The following is a 6,667-nucleotide window of genomic DNA, read 5'->3' as shown; positions in this document are numbered from 1 at the left end:
ACAGCTCACCCACCCACCCTGGGCATAGCAGAGAGCCTGATACCAGCAGGCAGTTACTGTGTGTTTGCTGGATGGACAGCTGAGTGGGTATTTGGGTGGGTGGATGGATAAACAGATGGAAGGTTGGGTAGATGTGTAGATGGATGAATGGGCAGATGGATAGATGGATGAATGGATGGATACAGACTAGTGGAGGATGGATAGATGAATAGGTGGGCAGGAAGAGATGGGTGGATGAATTGGCATGATGGATGGGTAGACGGATGAACAGATAGATGGGGGACAGATTGACTAGTAAGAAATGAGTGGGTTAGTAAATGCCTGGATAGACGGATGAATTGAAGGGTAGACAGATGGATGCTCACTTGATCTCTACAGGGCTGTGCTTCCCCCTCCTCTCCCTCTCCTTTCCCTCCTCCTCCACACTCACAGTCTCAGAGCACAAAGATTAACGTTTCTCATTCGGGATCAGAGGCAGTCTGTTAGGACTTGTGTTTTCATAGCAATTAAAAAATTTATAAGCAATATGACTGCTACTTGTAGAATCCCTAAACACAAATATAGAAGCAGAAAGCCCATAAACTTCAAATGTGCTACTTGCAAAGGAAAGTGGAGTTTTCATTCCTCACGTATTGAGACCCATATTTTTTGTTGGAACTAGTGGGTACTTTTTTTTAGGAGGTCCTGGGGATTGAACCCAGGACCGCATACATGGGAAGCAGGTGCTCAGCCACTTGAGCTCCATGCACTCCCTAGTGGATACCTGTGATATGAAAACTGATCTGGCCCAACTTTCTCACTTTAATGTAGTCATAGTTATTGATTTTTCCTTCAGGTCTTGCTCACTTCTTTTGCAGATGAAGAAACTGTGATTTCCCAGATAGGATTTGTGACTCCCCAGCTTGCAGCTGCTTAGAGATGCAGTTAAGATCCCTTTCTCACTCTTGTCCATCTCCAACCTTGACTTCCTAAACTCTTGCAATAATCCCCTCTCCCCCCAAATCCTCCTCTGGGCCTGATTCACCATCTCCCTCCTCCCGCTGCCTAGATGCCTAAACCACCCCAGACAAGGTCACCGATTTCCAACCCCCTGTCCTAGTACATCTTCAGCAAGACATGGTGCGTTTCCAGCCAGGTGCTAAGGGCCAAGGGATCATGGAGAGGAAACTGGGGCAATGTCCCTGCCTTCAGGGTGCTCAGGCTGGCTGAGGCCGTCAAATCTCAGAGCGAGGCAGGCAGGGGTGCAGGGGCAGGCAGGGAGGGGAACAGTGCTGGGCCCTGGTCCGGGACAGGGGCAGAGGTGGTTGTGGCTGGGGGGAAGTAACCCATTGAACGCCTTGCGCAAGTGATTCAGGAGGCGGAATGGCTGGTGCTTTTGTAGGTCCGTGTGTGTTCACATCATTCAGTTGCTTTGCAAAAATTCCTTGTAATTAAGTGTAATGTACATATAAAAAATGCACACACTGTAAATATCCAACGCAATGAATTTTCGTTGGTAACCAGGTCCCAAAGAAACAGAACGTTAGCAGCACCCCAGAATGTCCTCTTATGTCTCTTCTTGTCACTACCCCTCAAGGGTAAAGGTAACTCTGTTGATTGGTTCTGCCGGTTTGGGGGCTTCATATATGCGAAATCTTTCAGCATATATACTTTCATGGCAGGCTTTTTTGGCTCAATGTATTGTCAGTTGACTAAAAGTTGCCTTTAGTTACAGAGAGTTCTTTCTCATTGTGGCAAATATCCCATAATATGACTAGACTGCAATTTATTTATCCATTCGCCTGTTGGTAGACGTCTGGGTTGTCTCCACTCTTGGGCTAATAAGAATAGTGCTACAGTGAATGGTCTTGGACAAGTCTTTTTTTGTTGTTGTTTAAAGATTTACTGTTTTATTTATTTCTCTCCCCTTCCCCCCTGTTGTCTCCTCTCTGTGTCCATTTGCTGTGTGTTCTGTGTCTGCTTGTATTACCAGGCGGCACTGGGAAACCGTGTCTCTTTTTTTTGTTGCATCATCTTGCTGTGTCAGCTCTCCATGTATGCGGTGCCACTGCTAGGCAGGCTGCACTTTTTTCACATAGGGCAGCTCTCCTTGCGGGGTGCACTCCTTTTGCAGGGAGCACCGCTACGCCGGGGCGTCCCTGTGTGGCACGGCACCCCTTGTGCACAGCAGCACTGTGCATGGGCCAGCTCACCACACGGGTCAGGAGGCCCTGGGATCAAACCCTGGACCCTCCATATGATAGGCGGATGCTCTATCAGTTGAACTACATCTGCTTCCCTTGGAAAAGTCTTTGATGCACATACACACATATTTCTGTGGAATTGCTGGGTCAGGTATGTGCATGTTCAGCTTTAGTAGATACTGCCAGAGAGTTTTCCAAAGTAATGTACCAAGTGACACAGCAGCAGGGATGAGGTCCTTGTGAACAATTGCTAGCCCCTTTCATCCTAGAAGGTGGGGGCTTTGGGAGCGAGCTGGCATCAGATTGCCTAGATTGTAATCTGGGTTTTTTTTCTTATCGTGTGATATTTGGCAGATCCCTCACTACACCAATTGACAGTGTTGGGGCTGTTGTGAGGACTACATGGGCCTCTTAGGTAGTAAGTGCTCCACAAGCATGAGCTGTTTACAGCTCATTTTCAAACAAGTCACTGCACCTCTCAGACCTCAGACTCCTCTTCTGTAAAATGGTGATAAAAATCCTAACGCACTCATATACACACACAGTTGAGAAGGTGGCCAGTAAGTGAAATTATGTGTAAATGTGTAAACGTGCCTAATCCTCTTTTAAATTGTATTTTTTAAAAGATATTTAGATCACAAAAAAACGTTACATTGAAAAATATAAGAGGTTCCCATATACCCCACACCCCACCCCATTCAGTCCTCCCACATCAACAACCTCTTTCATCAGTGTGGCATATTCATTGCATTTGGTGAATACATTTTGGAGCACTGATGCACCACATCGATAATAGTTTACATTGTAGTTTACACTCTCCCCCAGTCCATTCAGTGGGTTATGGCAGGATATATAATGCCCAGCATCTGTCCCTGCAATAGCATTTAGGACAACTCCAAGTCCCGAAAATGCCCCCACATCACATCTCTTCTTCCCTCTCCCTGCCCTCAGCAACTACCGTGGCCACTTTCTCCACATCAAAGATACAATTTCTTCCATTACTAGTAACAATCTTTCTATAGTAGAATACCAATAAGTCCACTCCAATCCATATTTTATTCCTCCATCCTGTGAACCCTGAGATGGTGATGTCCACTCCACTTCTATATCGAGAGGGGGCTTAGATCCCACATGGCTGATGATGGGATTCTCCTGCTTGCAGTTGTAGGCACTCTCGGCTCCCTGGTGTGGTGGGTGACCATCCTCGCCGACCTGTTAGCTGACCTGGGTAAGGCCAACAACCTAATCCTTTTTTAATTGAGGTATAATTCACACATAATAAAACTTATCTTTTTAAAGTGTCCAGTTCAGTGGTTTTGCTCATATTCACAAAGTAGTGAATCTAATCTAATCTACTTCTAGAACATTTCCATCATCCCCAAAAGAAACTCCATACCCGAGTAGTTACTCCCCTTTCCTACCCCACTCCCAACTCTCAAAGCCCCTGGCAACCACTAATCTACTTTTTGTGTCCATGGATTTTAAAAGCGCCTAATCTTGGCTTTTTTGTATTTTTTAACTTTTGAAAAAGTGAAAATTAAATAAATAGCACTGTGACAAGCAAATAATATGCACTTAAATAGCTGTGTGCGTATGTGTTGTGTGAAGAGAGAGGGGACACTTAGTATATAGAGATAATATAAACTCATTCATTCAACAAATATCCATTGGCACATTTGCACTTGTGAAGAAAACAGTCTATGGAGAGATGAGATCTTGCTTTCAGGGAATTCGCCATCTAGTGGCAAAGAGAGGCATGTGCACCCCTCACGATGAACGCAGAGCAGAATGCAATTCCCGTTGTATCGGACCAAGGGCTGTAGGAACTCACGAGTATTTACCCAGGGAACTCTGGCAAGGTATCCCAGAGGGGATGGTACTGCAGAGACGGGTGAGCTTCCCTGGCATGGAGGCACCCTCTGGGTGAGGGATCCTGAGAGCCCGGAGGCAGGTGCAATGAGGTCTTCACACCTGCCTTCAGGACCTCATCCTGCCCCTCCATGGACTGTGAACAAGCCTTGTTTGCAGGGCGAGGCTAGCAACATGGGGCAGCGGGTGACAGAGGCCATCTGGGCAAAGGCAGTGAGAGGACGAGCCAGGCCAGCTCACACCAAGCCTGGGCAAGGGCACCTAAACCAGCTGTGCTCCCCCCCCAATCCCCGCTCTGTCCCACCAGCAAGCTTTACCCCTCCAATCCCCCTAGACTCACGAGAGGAGAGGGTGGCAGTCCGGATAGGTGAAGCAGCCTGGATTTCAGAGTGATGCCTGGCTCTGCCCTTTCTTAGCTGGGGGACCTTGAGCAAATGCTTCACCTATCCGAGCCTGTTTCTTCCCTTGTAAAATGGAGAGAATAGTACTTACTTTGACAGGATTAGAGCTGGTAGGTGTCTGGCACCATGCCTGGAAGGTGCCCCTAACTGGCTATACTGATGGGGTTGGGGAGGCTGGACAAGGCAGGTGATGCATGACTCAAGACCCCAACCATGTTACCCCCTCCAAATTTTAGCAATTGATCATTCAAAAAGAAAGAACTGAAGATGTCATCATGGTAGAAATCAGAAGTCATGACCTTCCTTACATTGATTGTAGAGTTTAATGTAGTTTTGAATTACATAAGGGAGGGGGGGTCCGGTCTTTTCTGCTTTTAGACCTCCAGAGGGCTGACCAGGCCCTGAGGAGGGCAGAAATGGGACACGGGCAATTCAGGGGCAACTGATGGCAAGGGAGGTGCCGTGGGGTAGAATGAGGCAGAGGATTCCCCCACAGTCCACTCACCCCACTCGGACCCTGCTCAGGGGAAAGTCTCTTGCACTGCAGGAGGCAACTCTGAAAGTTTCTCCTAGGAACAGGAGGCCCAGCAGGGCTCCTGGTGGGGGGAGCCAGAGAGGCTGATGGCACAGACTTAGCACCAGGGGTACTTAAAGGTGCAGGACCCTAAGAAATCACTGAATTCTTACAGGGAGAGATACAGATCTGGAGTAAGATTTGCCCAGAGTTTTTCATAGACTTAGTGGCAGGGCTTGGGTCATTTCAGTCCCTGTTTAAGCCAGGACCCTTGCGTTGGGAGGTCCCGGGCTACTGGAGAGAGAGAGAGGAAGCCCTGCCAACTACCCCTGCCCCTCCCCAGAAGCCCACTGTGCCAGTGCCTCCTGGTGCCCCTTCTCCAAGTAGTCCCCAAGTCCCTAGGGCCCAGCAGGGGGGAGTTCAGAGCCCCTGGCACACAGTCCTGCCTCAAAGCCCACAGAGCAGGAAGCAGCTAGATGGGCACGGAAGTAATGACCCTGTCAAGCTGTACCAAGGGTTCCAGGAAGGCCATTTGGGATGAACCACCCAGGACATGGCATGGATGAGCAGGGAGAATGTACCCCCTGCAGAGGGCGGCATTCAGGCTCCTGGGAGTGACTGCTTGGCCAGGACAGAGAGTTCCTGGCCAGGGGAGGTGGGTGGAAGGGCCTGCCAGTGAGCAGCCTCAGGTAACAGCTCCACTCTGCTCCCTCGACCTGGCCCCTCGGCGCCCTCCTGGGCACCGCCATTGTGGTTTTGTGGTCTGAAGGAAAGCCCCTGTGGACCTTTTCCAGCCTCCAGCCACGATTGGCCTCCTCCCCCTTTCTCTGGGCTCAAGTGGCCTCCCGTAGACCACACCCACGGGACAGTCCGGGGAGACTCTTAAAAGCATTTGCTTCTAATCCCCTCCGCGCCCCCTCCCCCACCCACACAAGGACAGCCCTGGGTGGGAAGAAGCCTGGAATCTTCTAGACCAGGCCTTGTTGCTATCCCTCTCTAGGCACGTGGATGTGTCTCCACTCCTGGAAGTGTGAAGTTGGGCGACCACCCGACCTGCCTCTGAGGTTGTTAAAGGCTTCAGCGAGGTGGCAGGTGTGAAGGCATTAGGCCAAACAGTCTGGGTAAGAAGAGGGTGGCGAGAAGCAGGAGCACAAGGTGGGCGCCTGGTCAGTGGGAGCAGGTGGCCTGCCTGGAGATGCCACCTTGCCAGCCAGACGTCACCACTGGAAACGGTCCTGTGTGGCTCAGCAGGGTTCCCACTCAGGACCCCCTGGGCCTCTCCGTGCAGGCGTGTGATAACCACGAGGGTGGCGGGAGGGGGCGTTTCCTCCGGCCAGCCACACACAGATTTGCAGCCACGTGGAGGACAGAAAGGGGGCAAACGTGAGCTCTGGCGGGACAGCGGGGTGGCGAGGTGAGGGGAATAGGTAGTGCGGAAGAGGTTAGGCCTCAAGGGAGGAGACCCCTGGGAGCATGACCCCCAGGCACAAGGCACTTTCAAGCTGAGATGTGACCGTCCTTCTTGAGATCCCTTTTTAGGGACGAAGTAGGGGGTGGTTCTATCAGGACAGCCACTGGTCGGTCACAGCAGAAGGAGAAGCTGGTGGGGAGACAGGGGCTGCCTCCGCTTCCAAATTCCGGACCCGCCAGGGCTCCCCGGCCCCGCCCCCTCCCACCTGGCTCCAGGAGGACGCAAAGCC

Source organism: Dasypus novemcinctus, chromosome 23, assembly GCF_030445035.2.
Source record: "Dasypus novemcinctus isolate mDasNov1 chromosome 23, mDasNov1.1.hap2, whole genome shotgun sequence".
Lineage (NCBI taxonomy): Eukaryota > Metazoa > Chordata > Mammalia > Cingulata > Dasypodidae > Dasypus > Dasypus novemcinctus.
The sequence above is the reverse complement of the archived record's forward strand: the minus strand, read 5'-3'. Positions refer to the sequence as shown.